This window comes from Piliocolobus tephrosceles, chromosome 19 (genome assembly GCF_002776525.5).
Source record: "Piliocolobus tephrosceles isolate RC106 chromosome 19, ASM277652v3, whole genome shotgun sequence".
Lineage (NCBI taxonomy): Eukaryota > Metazoa > Chordata > Mammalia > Primates > Cercopithecidae > Piliocolobus > Piliocolobus tephrosceles.
The window spans coordinates 62961456-62976010 of record NC_045452.1 but is presented as its reverse complement, the minus strand read 5'-3'; positions in this window follow the sequence as shown (position 1 = coordinate 62976010).

Sequence of the window (14555 nt, the reverse complement as noted above, 5' to 3'; positions counted from 1 at the left end):
CAATTATGAGTGAGAACGTGTGGCATTTGGTTTCCTGTTCCTGTGTTAGTTTGCTGAGAATAATGGTTTCCAACTTCATCCATGTCCCTGCGAAGGACATGAACTCATTCTTTTTATGGCTGCATAGTATTCCATGGTATATATGTGCCACATTTTCTTTATACAGTCTATCATGGATGGACATTTGGGTTGGTTCCAAGTCTTTGCTTGAAATAGTGCTGCAATAAATGTATGTGTGCATGTGTCTTTATAGTGGAAAGATTTATAATCCTTTGGACATATATACCCAGTAATAGGATTGATAGGTCAAATGGTATTTCTACTTCTAGATCCTTGAGGAATCACCACACTGTCTTCCATAATGGCTGAGCTAATTGACACTTCCACCAACAGTGCAAAAGGGTTCCTATTTTTCCACATCCTCTTCAGCATCTGTTGTTCCCTGCCCTTTTAATGATCACCATTCTAACTGGCATGAGATGGTATCTCACTGTGGTTTTGATTTGCATTACTCTAATGACCAGTGATGATGAGCTTTTTTTCTTATGTTTGTTGGCTGCATAAATGCCTTCTTTTGAAAAGTGTCTGTTCATGTCTTTTACCCACCTTTTAATGGGGTTGTTTATTGTTTTCTTGTAAAGTTGTTGAAGTTCCTTGTAGATTCTGGATATTAGCCCTTGGTCAGATAGATAGATTGCAAAACTTTTCTCCCGTTCTGTAGGTTGCCTGTTCACTCTGATGATAGTTTCTTTTGCTGTGCAGTAGCTCTTTAGTTTAATTAGACCCCATTTGTCAATTTTCACTTTTGTTGCAGTTACTTTTGGTGTTTTAATCATGAAGCCTTTGCCCATGCCTATGTCCTGAATAGTATTGCCTAGATTTTCTTCTAGGGTTTTTATGGTTTTAGGTCTTACATTTAAATCTTTAGCCTCCAACTTTGTCCTTTTTGCTTAGGATTTTCTTGGCTAGGCAGGCTCTTTTTGGCTCTATATGAAATTTAAAGTAGTTTTTTCTAATTCTGTGAAGAAAGCCAATGATAGCTTGATGGGAATAGCATTGAATCTATGAATTAGTTTGGAGAGTATGGCCGTTTTCACAATATTGATTCTTCCTATACATGAGCATGGAATGTTTCTCCATTTGTTTTTGTGCTCTCTTATTTCTTTGAGCAGTGGTTTGTAGTTCTCCTTGAAGAGGTCCTTCACATCCCTTGTAAATAGGATTCCTAGGTATTTTATTCTCTTTGTAGCAGTTGTGAATGGGAGTTCACTCATGATTTGTCTCTCTGTTTGTCTATTATTGGTGTATAGGAATGACTGTGATTTTTGCACCTGGATTTTGTATCCTGAGACTTTGCTGAAGTTGTTTATTTGCTTAAGGAGACTTTGGACTGAGACGATGGGTTATTCTAAATATACAATCGTGTCATCTGCTAACAGAGACAATTTGACTTCCTCTCTTCCTATTTGAATACGCTTTATTTCTTTCTCCTGCCTGATCGCCTTGGCCAGAACTTCCAACACTATGTTTAATAGTAGTGGTGAGAGAGGGCATCCCTATCTTGTGCCAGTTTTCAAAGGGAATGCTTCCAGTTTTTGCCCATTCAGTATGATATTGGCTGTGGGTTTGTCATAAATAGCTCTTATTATTTTGAGATACGTCCCATCAATACCTAATTTATTGAGAGTTTTTAGCATGAAGGGCTGTTGAATTTTGTCAAAGGCCTTTTCTGCATCTATTCAGATAATCATGTGGGTTTTGTCTTTGGTTCTGTTTATGTGATGGATTCCATTTATTGATTTGCATATGTTGAACCAGCCTTGCATCCCAGGGATGAAGCCCACTTGATCACGGAGGATAAGGTTTTTGATGTGCTGCTGAATCTGGTTTGCCAGTATTTTATTGAGGATTTTTGCATCGATGTTCATCAGGGATATTGGTCTAAAATTCTCTCTTTTTTTGCTGTGTCTCTGCTAGGTTTTGGTATGAGGATGATGATTACCTCCTAAAATGAGTTAGGGAGGATTCCCTCTTTTTCTATGGTTTGAAATAGTTTCAGAAGGAATGGTATCAACTTCTCTTTGTACCTCTGATAGAATTTGGCTGTGAATGCATCTGGTCCTGGGCTTTTTTGGTTGGTAGGCTATTAATTACTGCCTCAATTTCAGAACTTGTAATTGGTCTATTCAGGTATTTGACTACTTCCTTGTTTAGTCTTGGAAGGGTGTATGTATCCAGGAATGTATTCATTTCTTCTAGACTTTTTAGTTTATTTGCATAGAGGCGATTATCGTATTGTTTGCGATAATCAATATCGCAAAGGCCTTTTCTGCATCTATTCAGATGGTAGGGGGATCAGCGGTGATCTCCCCTTTATCACCTTTTATTGTGTCTATTTGATTCTTCTCTTTTCTTATTTATTAATCTAGCTAGTGGTCTGTTTTGTTAATCTTTTCAAAAAATCGGCTCCTGGATTCATTGATTTTTTGAAGGGTTTTTCATGTCTCTATCTCCTTCAGTTCTGCTCCAATCTTAGTTATTTCTTGTCTTCTGCTAGCTTTTGAATTTGTTTGCTCTTACTTCTCTAGTTCTTTTAATTGTGATGTTAGGGTGTCGATTTTAGATCTTTCCTGCTTTCTCCTGTGGGCATTTAGTGCTATAGATTTCCCTCTAAACATTGCTTTAGTTGTGTCCCAGAGGTTTTGGTTCATTGTGTCTTTTTTCTCATTGGTTTCAAAGAACTTATTTGTTTCTATCTTAATTTCATTATCTATCTAGTAGTCATTCAGGAGCAGAATGTTCAGTTTCCATGTAGTTGTGCAGTTTTGACTGAGTTTCTTAATCCTGAGTTCTAATTTGATTGCACTGTGATCAGAGAGACTGTTTGTTATGATTTCCATTCTTTTGCAATTGCTGAGGAGTATTTTACTTACAATTGTGTGGTTGATTTTAGAAGAAGTGCTATGTGGTGCTGAGAAGATTGTATATTCTGTTGATTTGGGGTGGAGAGTTCTGTAGATGTCTATTAGATCTGCTTGATCCAGAGCTGAGTTCTGACTATCTCTGTTCATTTTCTGCCTCATTGATCTAATATTGACAGTGGGGTGTTAAAGTCTCCCACTATTATTGTGTGGGAGTCTAAGTCTCTTTGTAGGTCTCTAAGAACTTGCTTTATGAATCTGGATATTCCTGTATTGGGTGCTTATGTAGTTAGGATAGTTGGCTCTTCTCGTTGCGTTAATTCCTTTACCATTATGCAATGCCCTTCTTTGTCTTTTTGATCTTGGTTAGTTTAAAGTCTGTTTTATCAGAGACTGAGATTGCAACCCATGCTTTTTTTTTTTTTTTTTCCTTTCCATTTGCTTGGTAAATCTTCCTCCATCCCTTTATTTTGAACCCATGTGTGTCTTTGCACATGAGATGGGTCTCTGGAATACAGGACACTGCTGGGTCTTGTCTCTGTTTAATTTGTCCATCTGTGCCTTTTAGTTGGGGCATTTAGCCCGTTTACATTTAAGGTTAATATTGTTATGTGTGAATTTTATTCTGTCATTATAATGCTAGCTGTTTATTTTGCTCCATTAGTTGATGCAGTTTCCTCATAGTGTCGAAGGTCTTTACATTTCGGTTTGTTTTTGCAGTGGCTGGTACCGGATTTTCCTTTCCATATTTAGTGCTTCCTTCAGGAGCTCTTGTAAGGAAGGTCTGGTGGTGACAAAATCTCTCAGCATTTGCTTGTCTGTAAAGAATTTTATTTCTCCTTTGCTTATGAAGTTTTGTTTGGCTGGATATGAAATTCTGGGTTGAAAATTCTTTTCTTTAAGAAGGCCAAATATTGGCACCCACTCTCTTCTGACTTGTAGGGTTTCTGCAGAGAGACTTGCTGTTAGTCTGATGGGCTTCCCTTTGTGGGTAACCTGACCTTTTTCTCTGGCTGACCTTAACATTCTTCCTTCATGTCAACCTTGGTGAGTCTTATGATTATGTGTCTTGGGGTTGCTCTTTTCAAGGAGTATCTTTGTGGTGTTTTCTGTATTTACTCAATTTGAATGTTGGCCTGTCTTGCTAGGTTGGGAAAGTTCTCCTGGATAATACCCTGAAGTGTGTTTTCCAACTTGGATCCATTCTCCCTGTCACTTTCAGGTACACCAATCAAATGCAGGTTTGGTCTTTTCACATAGACCCAGATTTCTTTGAAGTTTTGTTCATTCCTTTTTATTCTTTCTTCTCTAATCTTGTCTTCATGCTTTATTTCATTAAGTCAATGTTCAATCTCTGATATCCTTTCTTTCACTTGACTGATTTGGCTATTGATACTTGTGAATGGTTCATGATGTTCTCGTGCTATGTTTTCAGCTTCATCAGGTCATTTTAGTTCTTCTTTAAACTGGTTATTCTAGTTATCAATTCCTCTAACTTTTTATCAAGGTTCTTAGCTTCCTTACATTGGGTTAGAACATGCATCTTTAGCTCGGAGGAGTTTGTTATTACCCACCTTCTAAAGCCTACTTCTGTCAATTCATCAAACTCATTCTCCATCCTGTTTTGTCCCCTTGCTGGCAAGGAGTTGTGATCTTTTGGAGAAGAAGAGGCATTTTGGTTTTTGGAATTTTCAGCCTTTTTGTTCTGGTTTATCCTCATCTTCGTGGATTTATCTACCTTTAGTCTCTGATGTTGGTGACCTTTGGATGGAGTTTTGCGTGGTCATCCTTTTTATTGATGTTGATGCTATTGCTTTCTGTTTGTTAGTTTTTCTTTTAATAGTCAGGGCCCTCTTCTGCAGGTGTGCTCGAATTTGCTGGAGGTCCGCTCCAGACCCTGTTTGCCTGGGTATCACCAGCAGAGGGTGCTGAACAGCAAAGATTGCTGCCTGCTCCTTCCTCTGGAAGGTTTGTCCCAAATGGGCACCCATCAGATGCCAACCAGAGCTCTCCTGTATGGGGTGTCTGTTGACCCCTGCTGGGAGATGTCTCCCAGTCAGGAGGTATGGGGGTCAGGGACCCACTTGAGGAGGCACTGTGTCCTTTAGCAGAGCTCAAGCACTGTTCTGGGAGATCCTCTGCTGTCCTCAGAGCCCAGAAGGCAGGAACGTTTAAGTCTGCTGAAGCTGCACCCAGAGCCGCCCCTTCCCCCAGGTGCTCTGTCCCAGGGAGATGGGAGTTTTATCTGTAAGCCCCTGACTGGGGCAGCTGCCTTTCTTTCAGAGATGCCCTGCCTAGAGGCAATCTGGCTACAGTGGTTTTCCCAAGCTGCAGTGGCCTCCGCCCAGTTCAAACTTCCCTGAGGCTTTGTATCAACTGTGAGGGGAAAACTGCCTACTCAAGCCTCAGTAATGGCAGAGGCCCATCTCCCCCCCCACTAAGCTCTAGTGTCCCAGGTTGACTTCAGACTGCTGTGCTGGCAGTGAGAATTTCAAGCCAGTGGATCTTCGCTTGCTGGGCTCCTTGGGGTTGGGATTTGTTGCTCCCTGGTGTCAGCCCCCTTTCTAGGGAAGTGGATGTTTCTGTCTTGCTGGTGTTCCAGGCTTGACTGGTGTATGAAAAAAACCTCCTGCAGCTAGCTTGGTGTCTGCCCAAAGGCCGCCTAGTTTTGTGCTTGAAACCCAAGGCCCTCGTGATGTGGGACCCGAGGGAATCTCCTGGTCTGTGGATTGCGAAGACTGTGGGAAAAGCATAGTATCTGGGCCAGATAGCACCGTTCCTCCTGGCACCCTCCCTCAAGGCTTCTTTTGGGTAGGGGATGGAGTTCCCCAATCCCTTGTGCTTTCCCTGTGAGGCAACACCCCACCCGGCTTATGCTCACCCTCCATGGGTTACACCCACCACCTAACCAGTCCCAGTGAAATGAACCTGGTACCTCAGTTGGAAATGCTGAAATCACCGGTCGTCTGTGTTGGTCTCTCTGGGAGCTGCAGACCGGAACTCTTTTTGCCCGGAGTCCGCAATGGTACTTTTTTCAATGCTTAAAAGTAGAAACAATCTATTTAGAAAGTGAACATGTATTTTAGATTTCAGGATATCCATTAGAAGATAGGTTAACAGAACTATTGCTTTTTGCATATAGAGGAACAAACTTGAACAGGAAACGCTCAGTCTTTATACTGAATTTCCTTGTCTTGAAAGAAATGAGGGGGTAGTGACCAGCGTTTTTACTAGAATGTCAGAGGTGCCTCTCATAAACCACTTGCATGTTGACTTCAAGAGTTGCAATGGTCAAAAAATGCAGAAAATGAACTAGTAGATAACTGTGGGAGATGGAATGTGTTGATGGCATTCACCACAGGTATGCACTTTTCCACTTATTTTCTTGACTGGATTAATGAAACTATTTTTATTTTTTATTTTTTTAAGGCAGAAAGATCTTCCCAACATACCAGTATGGTGAAATGAAAAACAACTACCCATTTCTTGTCCTCTCTTATTCTTTATTGTAGTTATGTAAAAAGCTTTACTCTTCAAAAAATAATAATAATAACAAATGTTTGGCCAAGTCAAAGGATCAACTCAGGATTTTATTATAACCCAGATTTTGGATAACCACATTTTCTTGAAATGTGCAGTAGTCTTAATTGCACCTCTGGCTTCTAACGTGAACCGCTGGAGCCAAGAATGCTTGAGGGAAAGCAGCCATCCACCAAAACACAATGGGATTTATTCCTTCATTATGGTTTTAAAGAAAGGATCTTAAAAATCCAACATTTTAGCCTAGAAAGATTTGGAAACCTTTCAAATACCTCTGAGGAATCTGCCTACTCTGTGGCTCAACTTGTTAGTCTATTTCATTGACACAAGGAGATTCTCCACTCTAACCACTCTGACTTGCAGAGGATGGAATACCAAGTAGGTGTACTCTGGATTGGGGCTTTGATAAGACCTTTTCAAAGAAGAACCGTAGTACAACAGTTTTTGGGATACAGTTTCTGGAATAGTGTAAAATAGTGAAATGTAGGCAGATTTTTGTAACCCTGCTAGTAAGCTAATTAATGGTACATATTTCTATATTGGTTGAAGAAGTTTTATTTTTTCCTTTAAGAAATTTCTATGAAATCCAAGCTATTATAATGAGAAAGAATTGTTCCTTCGCCAATTTTAAAGCCTTTGGAGATATTAGTGTATTAACCCCACATGTTATCTGAAGGGAGCATTGAACTGGCAGCCAGAATTCCTGAGTTCTGGTCTTGAAACTGGCATGTGCTACTGATATTATTTTGAGCATATTCATTCATCTGTCCTGGAAGAGATCATGAGTGCTAATCAAATATTCCATGTGTTCATCATTATTTGCAAGCATCCCCTGTGGCTATGTTGGGGTCACGTGACAAATGCAGGACATAAATCCAAGGGATGTTTGTCTTCCAGTTTAAAGGAGTTAAGTGAACCAGGATAAATTTTCAGTAATCTTTGTCATCTGCAAAGCAGCAAACAAAGGTTTTAAAATGGTCAAGTTGCAAGATAGAAGCAAGGAGATCTCTGAGTTGTAAAAAGAAGAGGAAAGCCATTTGTTCATTGTGACATGAAAAAGAAAGAAACATTTGCTGTATCAAGCTACTTGAATCTGGGAGTTGTTTTGTGCCACACCATAGCAAATCCTAGGTTGTCTAGCATCTCTCCAGGACTTATCACAAACTGAGAGGTTTGGAGACTTTTTTTTTTTTTTTTTTTTTTTTTGAGACAGAGTCTCACTCCATTGCCCCGGCTGGAGTGCAGTGGCACGATCTCAGCTCACTGCAAGCTCCGCCTCCCGTGTTCATGCCATTCTCCTGCCTCAGCCTCCCGAGTAGCTGGGACTACAGGCGCCGCCACCAAGCCCAGCTAAGTTTTTGTATTTTTAGTAGAGACAGGGTTTCACCGTGTTAGCCAGGATGGTCTTGATCTCCTGACCTCGTGATCTGCCAGCCTCCGTCTCCCAAAGTGTTGGGATTACAGGCGTGAGCCACTGCACCAGGCCGGAGACTTCTTAATTCTGTTCCAGTTTGTATTCTTGAAATTGTCTTTGGGCATATGACTTTCATTTTACAAAAGAAGAAACAGAGAAGTTTGGAGATAACTGACTAAAGTCACAAAGTAAATTTGTGGCCATACTGCACGGTGTGTCTCTCTGGGACCCTGCAGATTCATTTTCCCCAGGTCTATTTCTCCACAACCTATGAGACTAACTGTGGGATCATTCAAATTGACCATTAACAAAATACCAGATTGACGGTTCCTGTCTACTAGATTTTGTTCGCTTAGACATGATGTAAGTCTGTGATGCAATGGATAATACAGCATTCAGCGTCCTGGCCTTAACACCAGAGACTTATCTATCAGATTATGGAGTCTGATAGTATACATATTATGTCTATTTTCAGTTGGGGAAAAATTCTACCTCTCTGTTTAGTTTTGGGATGGTTATGGAACAAGAACCTTATGATAGACCCCAAAGCTATTTTCACAAAACTTGAATTTAGAAATGTACTGCAGGAGTCCCCAACCCTCGGGCCATGGACTGGTACTGGTCTTTGGTCTGTTAGGAACTGGCCACACAGCAGGAGGTGAGTGGCGAGCAAGCAAAGGAAGGTTCATCTGTATTTACAGCTGCTCCTCATCACTGGCAATACCACGTGAGCTCTGCTTCCTGTCAGATCACAGGTAGCATTAGATCCTCATAGGAGTGTGAACCCGATTGTGAACCGCACATGTGCGGGATCTGGGTCGCACACTCCTTATGAGAATCTAACACTTGATGATTGTCACTGTCTCCCATCACCTCTACATGGGACCATCTAGTTGCAGAAAAGTAAGCTCAGGCTCCCACTGATTCTGAATGAAGGTAAGTCGTATTCTTCTTTCTTTATATATTACAATGTAATAATAATAGAAATAAAGTTCGCAGTGAATGTAATGCTCTTGAAACCTCCCAAAAACATCCCCTCAGTCCCAGTGCATGGAAAAGTTGTCTTTTGTGAAATTGATCCCGGGTGCCAGTAAGTTTGGGGACTGCTGAATTAATGCATTTGTAACTACCTGGTAGTTTCTCGTCTCTGACATATAATTGTCCTCACAATTGTCAAGTGCCAAAATGTAAAATGTAGTACACATAAACAAATATTGATGAGGCCAAAATGAGTTAATATCTGTAAAGTCCCTAAGGCAGAGCCTGGCATAGAATTAACAGTCTACAGGTGATTATTAAATAACACAAATAAAGGTGATTATAATGGATCATGAGACACTGTGAGCTAGGATCTAGTTGACATCCCCTTTCATTTTCCTCTTATAGAGCCCCAGATGCATGTCATCCAATTTCTTGACAAAAATATGTCAACCATATTTTTGTGCTAGGAAATATGATTTTGTATTACATGGTAAAATATTTTTACTTAGGACCCATCATTATCTCAATTAAAAATAAGGAAACAGGCTAAGAGGAGTTAAGAGGTTTACCCAAGTTTATAAAGTTGTCAATGTCCTTCACTATCTGCCTAGGAAGCTCATAATCTTTCCTAGGCAGTCTTTTATATCACCGTCTCCATTATTAGTAGGAGTGCCTACTACTGGTTACTAGGAGTGCCTACTAAGGAGTAGCAGTGCCATGTGATTTGAGCATGGTAGCCCACAAGTTCCACTATAAATTTTCTACAGGGTAGGAATCACTTCAGCCAAGATCTGGAGCTCAGGCAACTTCCCTCTGGGTGAGCAGCGTTTATTATTCAAATATACTTATTTAATAAACTTAGTTATTATCTATTCAGCTATTTAATAATCTGTGCTAGCATTTTATCATGGTTTCACATTTGCTTTTTCTCTGACCTTTTTGAAGCTTTTTTCCTAGTGGCTGAGGTGTGTCACACCAACCATCTTAAAGACAAGGCCAGGCACATGGTGAATATTTATTGACTGTACAGTTGCTAGAAGGAGGCAGGTTCAAATGAGTCACTTATAGAAGCATTTGGACTTTAATAGATTGTCAAACATTTGAAAACTCTTACCACTGCCATGTCTTGTTTTGGGACATTTTGGTTTTCTGCATTAGGAAAACATCAGATACCTTGGTTTGATCAGTATGGAGCTTGCAGTTTGCTCACACCATTACGTCACTTCTGTTCTTGTGATCATTTATTGGAAATTATGTCATTCTACTTCTCTCTGTTTCACAGGTGAATCTTAATTCCAATCCCTCCTTCTACATTACTTCTAAGAAATCTCGTTTTTGCTTTGTTTTTGTTAAGGAGTATCCTGCCACCATTGTACTCTAGATATGATCTCATCCACAGTGTCAGAGATACTCCTCAGATTGTGGATTTGCCTTATTTTAAAAAATAAAGTTTTTTAAAAGACTCTATTTAAAGACTCTAAAGACTCTATTGTATGCATCGCTATTATTAACAACCGAAACCACTTGCCATTGTTTTAAGATAAGACAAATCATCTGTTTCCTGGGACTGAAATGAGCTAGCTTCTTTTTCTTGCAGGTTTGTGTGTTTTTCTAACCCATATATGATTATAATGTTCTTCCATTAACCTTCAAAATTCTTTATCTCCTTAGGGTTAATATAGTGAAATAATTACGTGGGAAAATGGAAGGCATGTTATCTTTGCTTTTGAAGTCTAGCTTTACTACTTGGTACCCACGTAATACTGAACAACATATTTAATCTCCCTGATCCTCATTTTCCTTTTGGGTAAAAGGAGAGAGAATAATGTGCATATAGAATAGGGATTAAAGGCATGGACTCTCAAGCTATTCTACCTAGTTTGAAGCTTCATTGTGCTTTGCCTATGTTATCACTGGCAATCACTTAACTCTTCATGGTGCAGTTTTCACAGTAACCAAATTGGTGAAGCCATTGGATCATCTTCATACGGTGATAGTGAGAAATAGTTTTATATATGCTTTTTCTTTTGGATTGTAATGGAGGTTCAAAATAAAGCTTGCTCAAGTCCCTCCTATCAAATGGCATAGTATTTGTGTATAACCTATGCACATCCTCCCATATACCATAAATCATCTCTGGATTACTTATAATAACTGATACAATGTAAATACTGTATAAATACAGTCAGGTGCTACACAAAATTTTTCACTCAATAACGGACCACACATATAATGTAGGCCCCATAAGATAATAATATAGCTAAAAATTTTCTATTCTCTAGTGACCTTGTAGCCATATGCATTTTTCACATGTTGGTGGTGATGCTGGTATAAATAAACCTACACATATGATTATATAAAGTACATAATACTTAGTAATGATAGTAAACGATTATGTTACTGGTTTATGTGTTTAGAGTACTAAACATTTTATGGTTATTTTTGAGTGTACTCTTTTTACTTAAATGAAAAAAAAAGTTAACTGTAAAACAGCCTCAGACAGGTCCTTCAGGAGGTATTCCAGAAGAAGGCATTCTTACCATAGGAGATGACAGTTTCATTGGTGTTATTGTCCCTGAAAACCTTCCAGTGAGAAAAGATGTGGAGGTGGTAGAGAGTGATATTGATGATCCTGACCTTGTGCAGGGCTAAGCTAATGCGTTTGTTGATGTCTTAGTTTTTAAGAAAAACATTTAAAACATAAAATATTAAAATCATAAAACAAGTAAACGAAGAAAAAATATTTTTTTGTATGGCTATAAAATGTGTTTGTGCTTTAAGCTAAGTGTTGATACAAAAGAGTAAAAAAGCTTAAAAATTAAAAAGTTCGTAACATAAAAGAGTTACAGTAAACTAGGTTTAATTTATTGTTGAAGAAAAATATTAAATGATTTTAATGTAGCCTAGGTGCACAGTGTTTACAAAGTTTATAGTACTGTGCAGAAATGTCCTAGGCCTTCACGTTCACTCACCACTCACTCACTGACTCACACAGAGCAACTTCTAGGCTTGCATGCTCCATTCGTGGTAAATGCCTGTATTAGGCTGTCTTTGCATTGCTATAAGGAAATATCTGAGACTGAGTAATTTATAAAGAAAAGAGGTTTAAATGGCCCACAATTCTGCAGGCTTTACAGGAAGCATGGTGCTGGCATCTGCATGGAGCTTTCAAGGGAGAACAGGCATGTCACTTGGCAAAAGCAGGAGAAAGAGACAGCAAGAGAAAGAGACAGAGACAGAGACAAAAAGACAGAGTGAATGAGAGGGGGGTGCACACACTTTTAAACAACCAGATCTCACAAGAACGCACTCACTGTGGCGAAGAGAGCACCAAGCCATGAGGGACCTGCCCCATGACCCAAACTCTTCCCACCAGGCCTATTTCCAGCACTGGGGATTACAATGAGAGTTAGATGGGGACACATATCCAAACTGTATCAGTGCTCTAGAGAGGTGTACTGTCTGTATCTTTTATACCTGATTTTTACTGTTCGTTTTCTATGTTTAGATACACAAATCCTTACCATGTGTTACAATTGCTTATTGTATTCAGTACAGTAACATGCTCTACAGGTGTGTGGCCTGTGAGAAATAGGCTATTCCATATGGCCTAGATATGTAGTGGGCTACTATGTAAGCTTGTGTTAATATGCTCTCTGATAATTTCACTGTGACAAAATCACCTGAGCACACATTTCTTAGAACATGTCTCTGTCTTTAAGTCTCTGTGTGTGATTGTAGTTGTTGTATTGTTTCTAAAATTTGTATTATTTTTCCTGTTGTATTATTTTTTTATGCCTTCATTTTTCCAAGTATTTTTGATCCACAGTTGGTTGAATTTGTGAATACACAACCTTCTGATAAGGAGGGCTGACTGTACGTCATAGTGCTTTGATTATAGTTCAGAGGTCTGTAAACTTTTTCTATGACAGGTCAGATAGTAAACATTTAAGGCTTTGTAGGACACCTAAACAACTCTGCCATTGTGTAGCAAAAGTCATTATAGATAATGTATAAACAAATTGGCGTGATTTTGGTCAATAAAACTTTATGTACGAAAACAGGCTTAGGCTGGCTTTGGCCCATCAGTCATACTTTGCTGACCCCTGATCTGACTGATAGTTAACACAAATTTGATCCCACCAGGCAATTTTGCCTTTTCTTCCCCAACTTACACATACTCAGTCTCTGTAGCTCTGAATTTGCACTTTATTTCTCTTGCTCATCTGAAAGGATTCAATTTTCAATTGTTTAACTAACAAGCTTTTTGAGCTGGGAGCCAGAGCAGAGCTCAATTTCAGTGTTAATTCGTAGTTGTTAAATAGAATTAGGAATAAATTTTTAGAATCAAATATACTAACAACAGAGGAGCTTTTCTATTTTCATCTATCTCTCTTGATGGACAAAGTTGAGAATATACATCCTCAACTTCTTCCCATAGGTCCCTAATAGAGACCCAAACTTGCAGCATACAAAATCAAACTCCTTATTTTCACCCTCTAATCTATTCCCCCTGCAATCTTCTTCTTCCTTGCAGTTCTTCAGTTCAAAATTTTTAGATCATCCTTGACAACTTCCTCTCTCATATTCTACATAGATAGAATTCAACAGAAAATTCCTCTGGGACAATCTTCAACGTATATCCAGCTTCTGGCTACTTTGCACAACCATTAGCACCATGACTAAGTGATGGGGTAGAAACACAATATTTCCACAAATAAACTTTTACTCAGTAACTCAGGATGTTTTTCAATTTGAGAGATGATAAGTATAAAGCTAAAATGTAAACCATATCAAGATCATTTATTATTAAGATTATTCTATGTATACTGTGTTTATTGTCCTATTGAGTAAGTTTTGTATTTCCAACTGGGTTCTGCTGTCTCATGAAATGGCTATTTACTTTGGTGTGTCATGTATTTAGGCCATTTTACTCAACATTCAAAATAATTTTCTTAGTGTCTTTGGCATTTTTGGAACATACCTCTTTCTTCAAGATGAAATTTTCTTTTCCCCTCCAATATAGGCATTTCTTGTTTTATTGCACTTTGCTCTATTAATTAGCAGATCTTGTGGATTATCTTTTTCAAATTGAAGGTTTGTGGTGACCTTCTGTCAAGCAAGTGTAGTGTCATTACTTCTTTTTTAAATGTAACTTTTAAGTTCAGGAGTACATGTACACGTGGAAGTTTGCTAGGTCAAATTGTGCCACAGGGGTTTGTTGTACAGATTATTTAATCACCCAGGAATTAAGCCTAGTACCTATTTATTATTTTTGCTGATCCACTCTCTCCTTCCGGCCTACTGGGTCCTCCAATAGGACCCAGTATGTGTTGTTCCCTTCTATGTGTCCATGTGTTCTCACCATTTAGCTTCCACTTATAAGTGAAAACATGTGGTATTTGGTGTTCTGTCCCTGTGTTAGTTTGCTAAGGATAATGGCCTCCAGCTCTATCCATGTTCGTGTAAAGGACATGGTCTCATTCTGTTTTATGGTGTATATGAACCACATTTTCTTTATCCAATCTACCATTGATGGGCATTTAGGTTGACTTCATGTCTTTGCTATTGTGAATAGTGCTGCAGTGAACATACGTGTGCAAGTGTCTGTATAAGAGAATGATTTATATTCCTTTGGGTATATACCCAGTAATGGGATTGCTGGGTTGAACAATATTTCTGTCTTTAGGTCTTAAAAG